The sequence below is a fragment of the Asparagus officinalis genome, chromosome 2 (genome assembly GCF_001876935.1).
Source record: "Asparagus officinalis chromosome 2, Aspof.V1, whole genome shotgun sequence".
Taxonomy (NCBI): Eukaryota; Viridiplantae; Streptophyta; class Magnoliopsida; order Asparagales; family Asparagaceae; genus Asparagus; species Asparagus officinalis.
Window position 1 is genome coordinate 49,350,396 of NC_033795.1, and position 19,837 is coordinate 49,370,232.

Here is a 19,837-nt window from a genome sequence, read left to right on the forward strand (position 1 = left end):
TTTGAGATCTTGTTTGTTTAATTCTAAGATCATTTACTAGTTTAAAAGTATGGTTTAACTCAGTGCATGTGTCTGAAACTGTCTGCTTGAGTCATGTCCTTTGTAAAGAGCATATATCTCAACATATACCATGCATGCATGAAATTCTTTCTATTTCTAAAACTAGACTCAATTTTATTTCTGTTGATAGGAGTTTGAATTAATTTGAATAACGTTTGGTAGGCCTAAACCTAGTTCTAATAGCTAGCGTATGTGCTGGAAATTCCAGTCTACCCCCCTGTGTGGTTTTGCATGTAACATGCATTTTAAAAATGCAAAATTGATGAAACTCATGGGACATGGAAGCTAATCCATAATATTACTTACATACCAAGTATGAGCTCTTTGGGATATAGTTAAGTACCCGAAATAAATTATTCATCCCAAATGATGATCTCTGTTTTTCTGCTACAGTTTTGATAGGTGTAGTTTTCTGAGAGCATGACTCTTACTATACACCATGCATTGATGTAAAAGTTTTATATTCTGAAATTAGACTCATAATGGAGTCATTTGAGACTAGTTTCATGCATTTTGGACATCAATTGCTGTACCATCTATTCACCTAAATCTGCTGCATGTACACTACTTAGGTTGCTGTGCATATTAGAGATATTAGATGCAATCATCTAGGGTGTAGCTTATACCATGATATAAGTTTTAAGTTAAAGTTTTAAAAGACATAGTGTCTAGAATCTCATGTGGGTATACATGTATATATAGGACAGAGAATCTTGGATTCATTCGTTGGCCGAGAGGATCCCGACATAATCGGTAGGTAACCTTTCATTGTTTCCTCTCAAGTCTTTGAGAGTTCGATTGATTACTTTCTTGAAATTCCTGCGAGTTAGTTTCCCATGCTAATTGTATATCTTATCATTTTCATAATATTCCTATTTGATTCACCTCATGCATGGGCTCGTTGTTGATTGGTTAATCATTGCTATCCTAATGTTGTTTATTTCAGTTTTATACCTTCGATGTCCTTGAATGATTTCATTGCAACAATTCAAATTGATTCGATGGTTCAACTATTGATAATGATAGTATTCCTCTCTTCGTTGATGATTGATTGTCTATATTCATGGATTATGCCCTGTGTGAAGTAAGCTTCACCGGTGGGGGGTAATGTTTATATTCATGGATTATGCCCTGTGTGAAGTAAGCTTCACCGGTGGGTGGTAATGTTATAGTGTCCCGGTGGGACAATGCCCTGTGTGAGGACGCTCACCGGTGGGTGTATAAAAGCATGCGCGGTTTATTGATTATCCCATGATTGGGGAGTTTGGAATCCTGAATATTAGACCTTGATTATTCATCTTTACATGTTATTTCACTTCGGTCAATGATTACGATATAAGAATGGCAACTTAATGTTGAGACCCCGTTGTTCAAGTTTGATATCTATGTCTATCATTTTCATTCGTTCCCTTGGATTGTACCCGAGATTTTTATGGTTACCTATTGGGCCTTAGGCTCACCCCTATTGTTTCTGAATCCACTCGCAGGTTATACAACTGGCAAGGATAAGGGCATTGCAGACCCTGAATTTGTAGATTAGCTCCAGAGGAAAATCTTAATAGGGGTTAATTTATGTTCACTTTTGTAGTACCTTTGACTTATAAAACATGTATTAATGTTGTAGCCACTGCTATTATTGTAATATTTTGTATTACCCTTTAGTTCTCTTCTATTTTGGTATTCAATGGACTCTGCTGTCAACCTCGTGATATTGGGTATTGCATATGCCTCTCTACTGCTTTATTTTTTGGCCTTCAGTATATCTATGTTGTGATGTGCATAAAGATTTAGCAGGTCGACCCTTCTTATTACAGATAGGTCATGCTCAAATTTTTATGTACCTCCCAGAGGAGGGGCGTTACTGTATATGCTAAATACAACTGAGATTCCTGCGAAAGTGAATTAGGTTTTCTTTCTGTTTTCTTTCTTTGCTAGAGGACTAGCAAAAGTTTCGGTATGGAGGTATTTGATAATCACATATTATTACAATTTTATACCCTCATTATCTAGTTTATATGAATAAATTTATCACTAATAATTGTTTTTATCTTTAATTATAGGTTAATCAAAAATAAAAGCCCAATATCTCTTCTCTCAACAAAGCCCACTAATTAAATGAAGAACTCAAGCATGAAAGCCCAAAAGAAGAAGAAATGCCAAAGAATCCCAAGCCCAAAGCATAAAAGAAGAAAAAGCTACGGAATGCAATTGCAGCACACTGGGCATCGATGCCTGCATCGTTCTGTTACGAATCTAAGGCTGGAATTCATGGTTTTTGGATAAGATTTCGATCCAAGAGCTCTCATTCACTGATGTTTACTATAAATGGTGGTAGAGAGTGAGGAGTTAGAGGTGTGAAAAGTTTTGTAACTCCATTTGGAGAGGAGGGCCACTCTTAATTGAGAAGGCCTTCCAAATTTGTTGGATGATGAAGATGGAGATGAAGAATTATTTAGAGGTTTATATTTCTTTTCTTTTTCTCTTTTATTTTTTTTATTGCTTATTTGTTTAGATTTATTTCTATACTTGTGGTTAGATTTTATTTTCTTGTTAAATAGCCAAGAGGCTAGAATCCTCTTGCCTTAAATTTATTTCATGCCTATAGATTAAATTTATTTTATGCTTATAGAGTAAATTTATTTTCTTGTATTTAATTCTTATAATTTATTTTGTAGTTTAGATTTTACAACTTATTTTGTAGTTATGTTTTAATTTCTTACACTATTCACCTTGAGGCTAGAACCCTCTTGGGTTTAGTTTTTCTTTTTGTTTATTTTCATTTTTTTTTGATTCGCCTTTAGGCTAGAACCCTCTAGGGAATCACCATTTTCTAAGAAGTGGATTCAATTTTAGATTACTCATATCTTTAATTGAATTCACCATCTTTACTTTCTTGGATTTTATTATTCATTCTTGATTTTTATTTGTTCTTGATTTTTCCTTCTTGCCTTGTTGATCACATTTATATTATCACTTCCACTCTCAAATATATTCATTTACACAATCATTTTCATTCTCTCCATCTCTCCACAATCACATTCACTCATCACTCTTATTTGTCACGCACACAACATAAGAACCAATTTTATATTTTCTCCTACAAAACACCTTCCTCGTGGGATCGATATCTTTATACTATAACTTGACGCGGTTGTACACTTGTAACATTTTTGGTACATGTTTATGCCGCATCATGTATCACAAGGACCCATACGAAATCCGATAATACACCTCATCGCAAATTGAGTGGAGTATCTTAAGGATCCAGACAAGTTCGTTATCATCTTCGTCCTTGTTTGGTTCAATAACAATGGGCTTTAGCTTGTTTGACTAAGTTCATTATCATCAAGACTCAAAAGTTACCTTGTTTGGTTTAAGGAAGCTGAATCACTACGTTCCAATAACCAAGTCCAAGACGTCTTCGAATCAAGCGGAGTGAACGATCAATCAATAAAATTTCGAGATCCAAAGTATTCCGAAAATTCGTCCCAATCAACTGCGAACTTTTGAAAACTTTGGAGGGGGTTCTGTAGGCTGTCTAAACATCACAATAGATAGCTGATCACTATCAAACCTTAACCAACAGTCTTGACTAAGAAGGTTACAATCAGACGACTTTCATGTCAATAAATAAAAGCTGCAAATGGAGGACTTTTCACATAGATTAAGAGGAGTTATAATTCAATGGCCCTTTCGACGACTGACAAAAACTCTATTCGGTAGTATTTACCATCAACTATGAGAGTTACAATCTAACGACTTTCACACCTTAAAATAGCTAAAATGAAGATCACTGAACAATGGTCTTTGTAACGATTTACAAAAGAGGTTACAAATCACTAGCCCCTTTCAAACGCAAAGTTCACATTTGCGTGTCAGTTTTAGAAACGCAGGCAACCCGTGTGTTTTCAATCTTCAATCAAACAAAATGCAAATGGCCTGTGCGTTTTCGGCCTGTACGTTTCCAATCTTCAGCAGATACCTAACTCTGCGTCTTAAGTCTAAGACGCAGAGTTAAGACTCAAAACGCAAGCGGCCCCTATGTTTTTCAATTATCAGCAAGCACCAAATTCTTCGTCTCAAGTCTAAGACGCAGAGTTAAGGCCTGTAATACCGATTTAGGAGTTTGACTTGTTCAAACACAAGCTGAACGGCCTCAAAACCGTTTATCCCACGTTTTGAGGGATTTTCGCCAACGTTGGAGCGGATTTAGGGGTTGGTTACACCCCTTATCCCCATATAAATAACCGCCTTACTCAACCGAGTAAAGGGGTTGGATTTTTTTAGTTGGATTGAGAGAGATCGGATCCTCGACGAGATCAGCTAGAAGGAGATTCTTGGCAACAAGAATATCTTGGAGTATCCTTCATCAACAGCAAATTCTACTTGGCTTAATAACCAATTATTCGGTTCAAACAACTCTTTTCACAGAGTTTAACACTCGCCCTGAGTTATAAAACTTGGTTAAGAGTTCTTGATCTAACTTGTCACGCAAGTTAGTTATTCCAGCGAATTGATACATGCGGATCGTCAACGGATAACAAATTCGACGCGAACATTCAAAGGATGCACTCCATCGTCACCGTGAAGAACCTAGAATTAAACAAATGAGAGAATTCAGATCAATCCTCCTCTCTTTTGTAATCAGAAATCCAAATTGTAATTGAGATTGAGAGAATACAAATCGAATATATTTCTTTTAATTTTTCTTTTTTACTACAAAATTTTCACCAAACACCAGACATGGGAGTTAGTGAAACCACCAAGGGGAAAGAAAATTGTTGGCTGTAAATGGGTCTTCAAGAAGAAAGAAGGAGCTTCGGATACAAATTCTGTATGGTCAAGGCACGCTTGGTAGCTAAAGGTTACAGTCAGACAGAATGTGTAGACTTCAATAAAGTATTCTCTCCAGTTATAAAACACACCTCAATCCGCGTGTTGATTGCCATTATTGCTCATTTTAATTTAGAGCTTGAGTAACTTGATGTGAAGACAACTTTTCTACGTGGCAAGCTTGAGGAGCAAATATTTATGCATCAGTCAGAGGGGTTCATTGTTGAAGGCAAAGAAGATAATGTGTGCATGTTAAAAAATCTCTTTATGGATTGAAACAGTCTCCAAGACAGTGGTACTTGAGATTTGATACTTTCATGTTTGAGCATGGTTACTCTAGGAGTAAGTATGATAGTTGTGTTTATCATAAAAAGCTCAATGATGGTTCTTTTGTGTATTTGCTATTATATGTTGATGACATGTTGATTGCAGCCAAAGATATGTTAGAAATCAAAATCTCAACTCAAACATGAGTTTGAGATGAAGGACTTAGGAGCAGTGAAAAAGATTTTGGGGATGGAGATACACAAGAACAGGCGAAAAGGAAGTTTATTCCTATCTCAGGAGAAATACATCAAGAAGGTGTTGGAGAGATTTGACATGCTTGATGTCAAGTCTGTGAAGACTCCGTTTGCTGCTCATTTTCGTCTTTCAGCAGATTTGTCACCTCAGACTGAAAATAAGGAGCGGTACATGTCTTGTGTTCCTTATGCTAGTGCAGTTGGAAGCATTATGTATGCTATGGTCAGCACCCGTCCATTTATTTCACATACAGTCAGTGTTGTGAGTCGGTATATGGATAAGCCTGGAAAGATTCAGTGGCATGCTGTGAAATGGATACTTAGATATTTGAGAGGATCTGCTAATACTGGTTTGCTTTTTTGGTAGGAACACAGACTCAGATTGCAGAATACTTGGCTATTCTGATTCAGATTATGCAGATGATTTGGATAAGAGACGATCCCTGATAGGTTATATATTCACTCTTTCAGATAGTGCCATTAGTTAGAAGGCGACTCTACAGTCGACAGTTGCTTTGTCTACCATAGAGACATAGTATATGGTAGTGTCATAAGCAGTGGAAGAAGCCGTTTGGTTGAGATGTTTGGTTGAAGATCTCGGCTTAACCAAGGTGTTACTACGGTATTTGTGACAGCCAGAGTGTTATACATTTGACGAAGCATCAGATGTATCATGAAAGAACCAAACATATAGATGCAAAGTATCATTTTATCAGAGAAATTAAAGTCATCAAGATTGAGAAGATTGGTACTGTAGATAATCCAACAGATATGATGACGAAACCCGTACCTTCGTGTAAGTTCGAGCATTGTCTCGAATTGTTTGGAGTTCGACAAAGCGGAGGTTAAGCCCGTAAGGATCTTCTAGAGAGATAACAAGAGTGAAGAGAAGATCATTATACTCAATTCAAGGTAGAGATTTGTGAGAGTGACTTGAATGTGGCTACCTAACTTTGTGACAAAATTTTTAATCTTTGCAACTCTTCACCTATCACTTTTTTATTTTTTTTATTTTTTTAAGAGGTTATAAAAGGGGGGGTGGGGGGGGTGGGTGGGAGAGAGTTCAGTGCATCAGACGTAGAGAAAAAAATTAGAGAGATAAAATTAGAGAGGAGAGAGAGGTAGAAAGAGAAATCTCTTTCTTTGTGTGATTCTTTAGTTAGAGAGTGATTTCCTCTTTGTATTCTTCTCTTCTGTGATTAGTGAAATTCTCTGCTGCTCTCGCCCGTGGACGTATATGTCATATTAACCGAACCACGTTAAATCCTTATGTACTGTTCTCTTTGTCTTCACTGTGTTTATTTAGTATTGTTATCCACTCTTGTATAGACATCTTTTGTGTTTGTGAAGCCCCCTGCCACCGCTGCAATAAAACAATTTGATTAACCCTCATTTCCATTTTATTGCTAGCTATGGATATACCATTAGCATCATCTTCATAAATTCGAAGGTTCGAGAGATTAACTCAATCACTGCATGTATTTATTTCTTGTATTTATTTAGAAGTTTCTGGAGAAACTTAAACTTCTGTCTATATATTGGTCCTTGATAAGTCCATTTATGCTATTTCGACGATATGGCTAATTGTCAAAAAGAAAGTTATTGATACCGCCTACAGTAACAATTTTATGCTTGTTGGTTACTTTGATATGGCGTATATATAGATTATTTTGATCATGGCCTATAGAGAAACCCCAAAGCCAAATTTCATGTAATTTACGCTAATTATATGTATGTAAGTATGAGCATAAATGACATATTTTTGACAATCGATCAAGATTTAGTTGTCTTTAATTACGTCACTGAACTCATTTCTAATTACAAAATCTTAATCAATTGTTTGCCAGAACTTTGTAATAAGAGAAGTTTCTATTCTTGAGATTGCAATGGATTTGTGCGTTCGCATTAGTGTCAGTGTTATCATAAAATGTCTCCTACAAGAAAGTGAAATTTGCAAAAATATAGCAAGAACTGCTAACTGGATATTGGTAATTAAGGTAGCGAAGTAAGCCCCTCTATATTAAGTTATTGCCCAGCATGACTCCTTTTTTTTTTAAGGAGGGGAATTGTTTCGTCTCTTTAAGTCTAAAAGTTATAGGAACTGATACATGCATGATTTAAAATAGACTCAAATAATTTATAACATGATTTGGAAGATTTTATCTAATTTCGCAAGCTTTCACAAATTATTTCATTACTTGTACCTATAAATTTAGTATGGATCAACACATTATTAATTAACAGGTTATATGTTAGATATTTTGTTAAGAAAAGACAATTTTGCCTTCATGAATAGTAATAAAGTTTTATAATTAAAACATGTTTTAATTAGCAATTAAAAATATGTGTAACGGCCATATAATTATGGGGAACGTTACAAAATTTATGACGAACGTTACAGAATTAATTACGGGTTTTGTAACGTCTTTTCCAACCCTATATATATATATATATATCCGTGTGTTGAGCTTAAAACGATAAGAAAAATAACAAGAAGTCTCTCTTGTTTTCTCTTCTCTCCCCTACATATATTATTTTCATTATATCTTAGTTTTATTTTATGGGCAACTTTCTTCATCTGAGCTGAAGCTCTGCACTCTCGCCCGAGTGTAGAGGCCGGCCGTTTCCGGGGGCTTTTACCGCTAGGGGGGAGGGAACCATCTGCGCCAGGGCGATAGGCGGGTTCTCAATCTTCTAGGGCAGTGAATACACGACTGCTCCCGTTCAGGCCAGTTTTAATTGTTTAATTTTTCAGATTTATCGACATGCTATAATCTTAATTATTTAATTATTAGATTGTTGGTATATTGTTTAGTAAAGGTTTCTTCCTTTCCTGCTTAATTATTTGCTGACCAAACTTTTGCTTAGCATTTATGTAAATTAATTAGCATATAATGCGTCTTGATGAAATTTATTTATTATTCATCATCATTGTGTGGGGATGGTGGGATGTGAGACCTTGTCTAACACTCAAATAATTTGTTTTCCCCCCTAATGTGTACATTCTTATCTTGCACTTTGCTAATAGAACCATGCACATAACTGAAGGTTTGGGCGATTAGTTTATTGCTGGAAAAAAAAATTTATTGTTCGTTTATTTTAAAAAAACGTTACTGTTCATGCAAACAGTTTTGGTTATTTTTTTTAATAAAAAATAATAATAATAAAATTGTAGTTAAATATTTCTGTTAATTTAATTTAATAGTTAATTACATTTATCTTATAGTTGTTTTATAATCAATAACTATTGCAAGTTACGAATATCAAAGAACCTTTAGTGGTTTCTAAAAGCCTAGTTTATATTTGTTAGAATCATCTAAAACCTACCCTTATCCCCTTGTGTTAGTGAATATGCACGCATTTGAAACATGCTATAAATTTGTAGCAATGCACATTTTTATTCTTAAAAATTTCATATGCATGGTTTTGACAAGAATAAAGAGAACAAACTCTGGATGCATAGATGCTTTGAAATATTCGGATTTGTTCATGGTTTAATACTTTCATTTCTTTAAGCTATCAATAATATGGTGCCTTCTATTAATAATTCCATACTTTAGTGTATTTATGCATCTAATAAGCTTAGTACAGAAGGTGGTAAAAGTGAATGCAAATTTGTTCAACAACTTCTGTGGCAGTTGTCTGCAGCAGATGGGTTTTTACTCTCAAGACATGAAAATCATGAGGTTCGAACATCAATAGGTAAACCCCTCCTCGGCCTTATCCAACATATGTTTGCAGTATAATTGCTAGGCAATTTAAATGATTGCAGGAAATAATTTAAAGTTTCTATATACTGTTAAGGAACAAAAACTCATTGAGTGAACCGATTTAAGTTTTCTTGGATTAGTTGGTGTCTAAGGCAAGGTTTAAGGGTTGCGTAACGCGCTCTGTAAGGAACGAGGTACTTAATTGATCTTTGATCAACCTCTATTACTATCCTTATCTGGCTAACTACCCGGGTAAAACTTTAATCTTTTCACTTTAGGAGTTTTTGGTTTGGAATAAGAGGATCGGAATTATGAGAAAAATACATATGCATTTATTTAATTACGCTTCTTGCATCATATATTGCCTAATGATAAATGATCAATATATGAGCGAACCAAATTAAAGTGGTGCATTTTTTAAAATTCTATTTTATATGGTGGATTATATTTCAAATCTTCAAATGTAAAGTTCATCTCTTTTATTGCGTTACGATGGATATTGCAATAAATGTTCATATGTCCTTTTAGATAACTTGCATTTGTTACATGATTAATTACAAGGTTTTATGCAAGAATACACTTGAAAAATTTAAAGCACGTATGTACAAATATTATTATTATTATTATTTGTATAAGAGGTGGTACTAGAAAATGGCAACATAAATTTAGAAGGTCTCTTTTGTAGACAACCAATTTAAATTTGGAAGGTCACATTTGTAGGCAACCGATTTAAATTTGGACGGTCTCCTTTGTAGGCAACCAATTTGTAACCTCTTATAATAGAATAATTTAAAAATTTTATGCATTTGAATTATGAAGTATGAAATATATTTTAAGATACGAAAATATATTTTAAGATACAAAATCCTATTATGCTTTGCATGTATATATTATTAATTTCATTCATGTATGTGCATATGCATAACTGCAGAATTTTTAGTTCCACATTAGTTTGAAATGTTCAGATATTAAGGTCAATCTCTTCAGACATAGACTATGATCTTTTATGATCATAGATCATGACCTAATGTCAATTTCAAACAATATGATGGACTAATTACAAAATAAGAACTTGATAAATAAATACAACGCCTGCTAGGCAAAGTTATGATTCTAGACTTTGTAAAGTCTGTGAAAAGAATCTTGATGACCCTTTGACTAAGGGATTATCCAGGAGTGTGGTTCTGGATTCATCGAGGGAGATGGGGTTAAGCCCATAGATGAGGTCACTGACAGCGGCAACCCAACCCTTATTTGGAGACGTAGTCCCAATGTCGGTTCAATGTGGTAGAAACAAGCTGGACAAGTGACTCTCGTGTGGAGCATCGACCTAGATATATTTATATATCATTATGTAGCATTTGCTACTACCCCTTCTCTATGATGACGATGCTCTTATGATACAGCTGGCTAGGCTGAGTTTTACTCTTAATAAGTCCAACGCGTGTATTGTGGGGGGTATTAAATAAACAGCTGTAGTACCCTTTGAGGACTTACCTACGTGAGAGGAACCGTGATGGCCGCGGTTAGGGGGGGCTGGGCTAACCCCTAGAAACTCTCATGAGTCGGTTTATTGTGAGCATGGCCTTTAACGCTCAACCCGCTTTGCTCAATAGATGAAGCGTATTGTGTGTGTTTTCATCAATACCTGATTAAAGGGGCCTAATTCAAGGCCTAGTCCATTATGTCCCTCAGGTGGCGATGAACTCACTAAGGAAAAGTTCAAAGGCGAAAGCTACCTCTCCCGAATTCACGATACGAAAGGTTGCCCAACCTATATTTTTTTTATGATTCTTGATTTATTTATTGATTTCTGAGTTTTCAGTCAATATTGCCTTTTGGGGGGGACTGTTTTTATTTATTGATTTCTGAGTTTTCAGTCAATATTGCCTTTTGGGGGGGACTGTTAGATATTTTGTTAAGAAAAGACAATTTTGCCTTCATGAATAGTAATAAAGTTTTATAATTAAAACATGTTTTAATTAGCAATTAAAAATATGTGTAACGGCCATATAATTATGGGGAACGTTACAAAATTTATGACGAACGTTACAGAATTAATTACGGGTTTTGTAACGTCTTTTCTAACCCTATATATATATATATCCGTGTGTTGAGCTTAAAACGATAAGAAAAATAACAAGAATTCTCTCTTGTTTTCTCTTCTCTCCCCTACATATATTATTTTCATTATATCTTAGTTTTATTTTATGGGCAACTTTCTTCATCTGAGCTGAAGCTCTGCACTCTCGCCCGAGTGTAGAGGCCGGCCGTTTCCGGTGGCTTTTACCGCTAGGGGGGGAGGGAACCATCTGCGCCAGGGCGATAGGCGGGTTCTCAATCTTCTAGGGCAGTGAATACACGACTGCTCCCGTTCAGGTCAGTTTTAATTGTTTAATTTTTCAGATTTATCTACATGCTATAATCTTAATTATTTGATAAATTCCCAACATTATATGGGTCGAGTGAAATCTGAATACGTTTTGCTCGCCTGCAGATTTTTCTTTTGACTAATGAGTTTTCTACATGGATAAGGATGATCCAGCACAATACTGAGTTAATGAGACCATGATGACGGTAAGAGTGTTGTTTTAGGATATATCTTGCTCAATATATATAGTATTATAAGCCACCTAAGAACTAGGATGAAGGCTCTATTAATTGTTACTAAGCTTTCACACTAAGAAAGAGTCACAGTAAGAATGAGCTGCCAGGGACATTAGTTGTGATTATTCTTCTCTTTCAGCATTATTTTTATTTTCAAATTTACAAGGTATTTTGCAATGTGCTTGCTAGACACGGTCAAAAGTACGCAAATGGAGCTGTTAGCTTGACAATGTTCACATATATAGGAACCTTAAGCTCCAGTGAATGAGAAAATATTGTTTTTTTTTTGGTCAATGAAAATTTTTATTCATAACCAAAATGTGAAATATATGTACATCAAAGACATTCCAGTAATAACTGGAAGAAACAACTATCGTGTTTTTTACATTTGCTCAATTCTTTCCTTTATGTGGATAGGAATATCATCATTTAGGACTTTAGAAAGAATTAGAAGCTTCACTGTCTTGAACACAAAATCAGCTCCTTTTGCTTCATGTTGAAAGATTCTTTGGTTCCTTTCTTTCCATATAGCATAGACTGTAACTGACAGTGCCAATCTCTTAAGCTTCAACATGAAACCCTTTCCTTTCAGTTTTTCACTATACCATTGAATAACACGCTCCCAGTTGCAAGTTTTCCACCTGAAATTCATCCATTCCATAGTTCTGTTCCAGATAGTAGCAGAGAATTCACATTCAAAGAAAAGATGCCCAATGGTTTCATGCTTTTGATGAGTGCATAGAACACAGGAGTTAGTGTCGAGGATCCCCAAGTGACACAACCTGGCTTTTGTTAACAGTCTAGATTGGATAGCAAGCCAAAGTATAAAGGAGTGCTTAGGATACATCCATCCATCCCAGACTGTTCTAGACCAAATAACAGGTGCATTTTGCTGTATGATTTCATTATAGATAGAAGAAATCTGAAATTTTCCTCCAGAACAGCACCTTGTGATAATATTCAGCACATTTGAGATATTTCCAAACTTGGATATCATTTTATCTCTCACTTTAAGCATTTGCTTCCACATCCATGAATCATTCAATTTTACTTGCACTTGCCAGATGTTTGACTGCCTTAGATAATGCCCATGAATCCATTTGATCCACAATAGATCCTTCTTGAGGTGTATCATCCAAAGGAGCTTCATAGCCGCTGCAAGATTCCAGGCTCTAGCAGAGAAAATCCCCAAACCTCCATGCTCTTTATCTTGACATGCTGCAGTCCATGATATCAGATGTATTTTGTGATTCCACAAGAATTCAGAACAGAGATTATCAATTTTTTCCAGGACTTTAATTGGGAGAACATAATTGCTAGTCCAATAGAGCTGAACACCCAGAATAACAGTTTTAATCAGCTGCAGTCTTCCTGCATAAGACAGAGCCTTCTTCTTTTGCCAGTTTTGAAGCTGAGTAGATATCTTATTGATCAATGGACAGCAGTCCATATAAGACAGTCTCTTAGAGATTAGTGGTACTCCTAAGTATCTCACAGGAAGTACTCCTTCAGAGAAATTAAGGAGAGCACAAATTTGAGCTTTTAAATCATCTCCAATCCCACTCATGTAAATAGAACATTTGTTAGGATTTGTTTCTAATCCAGACACACAGCTGAAATCTGAAAGGCATTCTTTTAATTTTGCAATAGAGTATAGATCAGCCTTGCAGAAAAGCAACAGATCATCAGCAAAGAAGAGATGGGAAATTTTCAGCCTTGAACACTTTGGATGATATTTGAACAGTCTATCTTCTTTGAGCATGCATAGCCTTCTCGAAAGATACTCCATTCCTAAAACAAATAAGTATGGGGAAAGAGGATCTCCTTGTCTTAAACTTCTAGCTCCCTCAAAATAGCCATGAAGTGTGCCATTTAAAGATAGGGAATATTTTGGAGTACTAATGCATTGCATGATCCAGTTAATCATGTTCTTTGGAAAGGCTAAATCAGTGAGCATATCTTCAATAAATTTCCAATTTATAGTATCAAAAGCTTTCCTTAAGTCAATGTTAAGAATAGCTCTTGGAGTTGTGGACTTCCTGCCATAGTGCTTGATCAATTCATGAGCTAGAAGGATGTTACTAGATATAGCCCTTCCTTTAACAAAGGCACTTTGAGCCTCGTTAATCAGATAACCCATAACCCCCTGAATTCTGGTTGCAATGACTTTTGAAATGATTTTATAAACAACATTGCAACAAGATATATGTCTATAGTCTGAACGAGATTTGGGGTTGAGGATCTTAGGAACCAAAGTAATAGAAGTACTATTTAGAGCTCCAAGAAGTTTACCAGATTTAAAAAATTCCTCAACAGCAAGAAGAAGATCATCTTTGATCAGATTCCAGGATGCTTTGAAGAAAAGAGCAGTGTAGCCATCAGGACCAGGAGCTTTTTCATTATCCATAGAGAATAGTGCTTGTTTAATCTCATCTCTTGAAACAGGTGCACTCAGGTTATTTGCTTGATCAGTTGAGATAACAGGCCCTTTAGCTATCACATCATGATTAATCTCTGCACAAGAACCAGTGTATCCCAGGAGGTTTTTGAAGTAGGCAATGAATTCCATAGTGATGTCAGACATATCAGTAAGCCTTATTCCATTATCAGAATATATTGACAGGATCCTATTTTGATGTCTCTTTGTCTTCATAACAGAATGAAAGAATTTAGAGCATTTATCTCCATGAAGACTCCATTTGATGTTAGCTTTTTGCCTGTAAAAAGAAGCTTCAAAATCAATCAACCTGGCACAGGTACTCAGACAAGTTTTCTCCTTTGCTATCAGTTCAGAATTGAAAGGAGCATTGGCTAAGTGCTGTTGAATCACAGAAAGTTCTTCTTTGGCTCTTATAACCTGCTCACTGATACTCATAAAATGTCTTTTATTCAACTCTTTTAAAACTGGTTTGAGATTTTTCAGCTTTGTAACCAGTTTATACATGTAATAGCCCCTGAGATCTTGATCCCAAACAGTCTTTACTTTTGTGTTGAACTCAGGGTGCTTAATCCACATGGAAAAAAATTTGAATGGTTTCTTTCCTTCATTAATTTCATCATCACCAATGGTCACTAAAGCTGGGGAATGATCAGAAAAATTTGGCACTAAAAAATCAACTTGACTGGAGGTAAATTTTTGAATCCACTCCTCATTAACCAATACCCTATCCAATCTGCTCCATATTCTGGGTTTTGTATCTTGTTTATTACACCATGTGAAAAAACAGCCAGTAGCTTTTAGATGATGCAGCTGATTCAATTCAATGAACTTTTGGAAATCTTCAGTGTCAGCTTCAGATACTTGAGATCCACCAAGTTTTTCTTGATTGCTAATGATAGCATTGAAATCACCACCTACAATCCATGAACAGTTAACACTTTGCTTGAACACTGATAGATCATGCCATAGAGTTCTCCTTCCAATGTGGTCATTTAGAGCATACACAATAGTAGCAATGTAAGAAATTCTGCCATCTTTTGAAGAGATACTGCATGTTATAAATTGCTCAGAGGAGGATATATATTGAACAGATAAAACATCACTATCCCAAAGTATCCAGATTCTTCCTCTATCTGTATGTTGAGCATTAGAAATCCAGTCCCAATCTCTAGTCATTTTCTTAGCAATAATATGCATTTTACTGCTAGGGATTTTAGTTTCCAGGAGTGCAATGAAGGAAAGTTTATATTCATGAACTATTTGCTTCACTATTATTTGTTTAGAGGATTTGTTCAATCCTCTAACATTCCAGATAACTAAATGCATATTTATTGAAGTTTTCCCCTATCAACATTTGAAGGGTCAAACAAATGATCCTGATGATCTAACAGAGAGAATTGTGAAACATGTATCTGTGCAGAGCTGTCTCCAGTATCCGTTTTTGATCTTCTGGCAATGCTATTTCTGCTTACACTGGTGAAACCACTGGCATTGATAGTGGGTGATATATTTGATTGAACAAGGCCAAGTATGCCAGGACTTCCACAACCAGCAACTGATCTTTGTTGAACAGATATCCCATTTTCAGGCCTGGTAAGACTTTCTGTATGTTCAGCCAGAGCTTTTCCTTTATCTGAATTTGATGCAACATCTTTCTGTGCATGTATTTCATGTTCAACTTGCACATGTTTATCTGTGTCAGGCATATTCTGATTTTTTTGTGCATGTATGCTCCCTGTTGATTTTTGAATCCAGATTTTCTTAACAACATTTCTTCTGCAGTGTTCAGTATCATGTCCCACCATCTTACAGTTTGCACACCACCTTGGCTTCAGCTCATAGACCACTTTTTGTGTATAACTTTTTCCATCAGGCCTATTTATAACAATCTGGTTTGGCAGTGGCTCTTTTAGAGGCAAATCAACTTCTAATAAGGCTCTAGCATAGGATAATCTCTGTCTCAATGCAGTAAGCTTATCCGTAGTGATGGGATTGCCAATAATACTAGCAATCTTACTAATACCTGAGGAACTCCACAAATTTAGTTTTAAATTTGGGAATTGAACCCACATTGGGTAGCTACAATCTTGAATCTTATCAATGTCAGTGTCAATCTTCCATGGCTTCAAAATCAAAGGTCTGGCACCAAAAAACCAAGGCCCAGCTTCTAATACCTCATTCATAAATTCAAAGAGAAAGACACCTTGTTTGATTAAGAAAACTTTTGGAATAGAAATTTTCCCCCAAGTCTTGTTGACATATGATTCCATGGATTTAAATTTAACATTTAATCCAATAACATGTCCTATTAGAGCAAACTTCCAAAATTCCTCTCCTTCTTTCCATTCTTCCTCAGTAAAAGAAACATCATTATTTTGTAAAGGTGAAACAAATTGCAGCGACAATCCATTCCCATGCTTTCTATTTTCAGAAAAGAGGCTAGCAAAAGATCTTAGATCTTCAGATCTAGATTCAGATCTGGAATTTTTTCCTTGTTCAATAGCATCAGAATCCTTTCCATTATCTCCCTCAATAGCTATATTGTTATCAACATTATTTCCATTTATCATTTGCCGAGTGTTTACTTCCAAATTATGCTCAGTAATCACATTCAAATCTGAGTCAACTTGATCAGACCATAAAGCAGAGATAGGAGTTTTACCTAAGCGACGAGAGATCATCACACCAGATCTCATTTCAGGGGACTGAGAAAATATTGTTGTGGGAGTCATAGTCATCTCATAAAAAAGAGGTCCTTCGCTAGAAGAAATTGGAAAATGGAACCCTACAAGGCAAATTCGGCTAGAATAGGAAACTGCAATTTTCCTCTGTCCACTTTTTTATCAAGTCAAGCCACTGCAGGAATTGTTCTTTCTTCATTTGAAAATCAATCTGAAACTAATGACTGGCTTTTATATCTGGGAAAAAAAAATAGCTTGGACTTGGATAAGAGACTGTTATATCGAGTTCAAATTGTTATCGAAACATACTTTGTCCAAATTAAATCCTTTATTCGTTATGAGTCGTATGAATTTAAGTTACTACATTCCAATTAAACATGTGATACTTGCACAAGTCAAAATGATTAGGCAGACATAAACTCCTAATAACTAAAATATTATCCAACAAGCTTCTTCGGACATGAGAACCAAAGAAGTTCAGGGCCAAAAAAAAAAAAAAAAGGAAATAATCATTAAGCTAATAAACTCGATCAAAATGTTATCTGAAAGGGATCCTTCCCCTTTTTTTCTTGACTACTGGGGCTCTCACCACCTTCCTTTCAACCGAAGTAGCCATTACATTATTTCATCCCACCGCCTTCTCTTTACATCAGCTTATATTGAGCATAATTTTCTCTCTGACTGCCCGTCTGTCTTTCTTCGTACATTTCAAAGGAACCCAAGACATCCTTGATTTCTCCTCCTCCTCCGCCGTCTGCCACTTGTCACTGTCTCTGGATGCCACGTCAGCCACCTCCGTTCCCCTCGTTACCCTTGCCCTACTCTCCTCCTCCGGCCTTTCGCCACCCCCACCAACGAAAGAAATTCAAAGAACTGGCCTCGTCACCCCAAATGCATGATCCAATCCATAGTCCCAACTTAAGATAAATGCACTTGCATTTATCATGAGTGTGGGGATGCAAGAATTCCTATGGATATTAGAAATTTCTGGTTTAGGTATGGGTGGTATGAGACAGTAATCAACGGCTTTTTTTTTTGTGTGTGTGTTGGGATTTTTTATGATGAGTAAAATGATCCTCACGGCTCAATGAAACAATTTGCTTAACCCTTCCTTCCCATTTTATAGATATACCATTCACATCATCTTCATAAATGCGAAGGTTCGAGAAAATTGGCGAAATCATTGTACTTATTTCGCGTATTTATTTAGAAGTTTCTGGAGCACTTACACTTCTGTCCGTATACAGGTCCTTGGAAAGTCCATTTTATGATGTTCTTTGGTAAGGTTATGTATTAAAGAGACAGTTAGCGAATGCAATAACAAGTTTATGCTTGTTGGTTACTTTGATATGGCAAATAAATTCTTTCGACCAAGGCGTATAGAGAAACAAGAGAACAAATCTTAATGTAATTTAGTATGAGCAAGAGCATGGATGTCATTGTTTTGACAGTCTAGTTTTAGTTGTCCTTTTTGTCACTCAAGTCATTTCTTGCAACTTAAATCCTAATCAATTGTTTGCCGAATTATTAATTAATCATACAAGAAGTTTCATGTCTATGCACAGGATTGCAGTGAGTTGGTGCTTATGCATTTGTCCATGTGTTACTATGGTTTCTTCCTAATTCTAGAAATTGAAATGTACAAAATATAGGAAGGGCTAGCTAACTGGAAATTAGTGGTTAAGATTTGGAAGCAAAAAACAAATTAACAGTTATAGATGGCATTTTGTTTCTCTCTAAGTCTCAAAATTATAAGATTACATACATACATGATTTAGATAGACTCCTACCTATAACATGATTTGGATAAGTTTATAAAATTTCATAAATTATTTCTCCACAATCCATTCCCACAAACCTTATGGCCTGATCCATTGATATTAAACAGATTATAGCTGGAGTCTGAATGAAATGTTATATTGATGAAAAATATGCTTACAAGTTTCAGACTGAGGTTGGTCCAGGAAACAGCCACGCGATTATTGGCAAGAAGTTTAAGTCTGCCTATGGAGTTTTCTTTTTAGTAACGACTTTTTTTTTACAGGGAATTGATATGGATGATCAATGGAGCACAATAATGATTGCCAGTACTGGTAGGGATAATAAGAGCCAGACATGAGTACTTAGTTGTAAATTGTCCTCTTAAATAGTATTATGAGGGTTTGATGAAAGCTTTATAATTGTTGTTGAACTTTCGTATATACTGTCTAGAATGAGTTACTAGCTAGTGACGTGTACTCATGTAGCAGTTGTGACCACATACGATATGCTTGCTTGTTGATTCCTTCAGGTCTTGTGCATGTTCTCATTATGATTGAAAAGGTCGAAAGGTGCATAATACACATTACTGTTTGTTTGGCAGCGTTCACATTAAAACCTTAAGCTTTAACAAAAGAAATAGAAAGAAGAGAAGTATTATTGTGGGAATCATGGTCTTGTCATCAAATTAAAAGGGGTTATATGTTTCTCGTAACTTTTGACTTTAGTGATTGGTGGGATGCTAAGAAACAATTGGCAAATGAAATTCATGAGGCAAATTTGACTAGAAAAGGAACCGACATTTCCTTTCTATTTTATAGTAAGAAGCCACATAGGCTGCAGGAGTACATTAAAATATCAATCTTTAATTATCAATTTACAATTAGATGCGCATTTGAAAAATCAATCCTTTTCAATCTACTGTTATTCATGGCTGAGGTTTCTGTGCACAATTTATGTGTTGACATGCAGACTTAAACTTCGGGGATAATGCTTTGTTTGTATAAGAGAGAATGCTTTAAGTTTCTCGTCAAAATAAATTAAGTTTAAAAATTCAATCATGAAAAAGAATTTGGACTGATTGACGAGTGCGCCTTAACTGCTCAATAACAGTTTACTATAGCAAGTACTCACTAGTGGAAAATCATGTATCGCTGACGGGCATTCCCGTCAGCGATGCCCAAATTCCCGTCGGAAAAACGTATCCTTGACGGCGTCCTGTCAAGG